The sequence below is a fragment of the Silene latifolia genome, chromosome 1, assembly GCF_048544455.1.
Source record: "Silene latifolia isolate original U9 population chromosome 1, ASM4854445v1, whole genome shotgun sequence".
In the NCBI taxonomy this organism is placed as follows: Eukaryota; Viridiplantae; Streptophyta; class Magnoliopsida; order Caryophyllales; family Caryophyllaceae; genus Silene; species Silene latifolia.
This window is the reverse complement of record NC_133526.1, coordinates 171,966,885-171,967,715: the sequence shown is the minus strand read 5'-3', so window position 1 is coordinate 171,967,715 and position 831 is coordinate 171,966,885. Positions and strand designations below refer to the sequence as shown.

General features: G+C 36.9%; 1 long non-coding RNA gene across 1 annotated transcript; it reads right to left on the bottom strand.

Annotated features, from left to right (window-relative positions):
• Positions 1 to 351: 351 nt before the first annotated feature.
• LOC141611092 (uncharacterized) lies at positions 352 to 831 on the bottom strand. The gene is made up of 3 exons (XR_012528511.1): positions 752 to 831; positions 487 to 644; positions 352 to 370 (listed from the first exon to the last, which is right to left on the bottom strand). It is a non-coding gene; the product is annotated as an uncharacterized LOC141611092 (long non-coding RNA).

Here is an 831-nt window from a genome sequence, read left to right as displayed (position 1 = left end):
AGTCGATCTCCTACGCGTTTTCTCATAGAAAGCCGGTGTTGAACTTCCGGTACCATACACATTCCCTTTCTTGAAGCCATCCACCAACTTATACCATATGTCATTATCCGGAGTTTACGGATTGGCGGCTTTTTCTTGTTCAAATGCTTCCTACAATATTAAACAAATGGTTGTAAGTTAATATGGTAACCACCTTATATACGACATTTTAAAAGAGAGTAAATTAACAAAAATTAAGTGTTACGGAAACTTACATATAATTGCTTGTCTTTTGGCTTAGTCCAAATTCTAACCCCTTTGTGGTCAACCCGGAATGCGTGTCCGAAACAGCTTAACCGACGCAATCGGGCCGTGACTTCTTCTTTCCTCTCTGAATGAAAAAAAAAAAAAACATACATGTTAGAAAATCAACAAAAAATGTAACATAAAATAAACATGTTGCATTGAAAACAAAAAAAAAAAGTGTGAAATAATAGACAAACTTACCCCCAACATACGATTCCAGAACGATCGTGAACCCGCGAAATGAGTAGGCTCGTTCACGGCGTCTTCCTTTCCTCCTCTTTTGTTGAGGGATGCTTGCTTAGACTTCTTCTGAAAAGCGGGAGTTTTGGTATGCTTTATTAAGCCTTCATACTTGTCACCTGCAATTACACATATGAAATCATAACTAATAAGTTACTGATATTATTTATAATATAAGAGAGTATATACTAATTAATACAAATAACAAAACAAGTTAATTAAATACCTTTCATGTGCTCTGGTTCCTTTGGGCGCCTAACTACCTTCCAAATCACGTCCCGATATCGTCGAGTACCGACTTCCTCG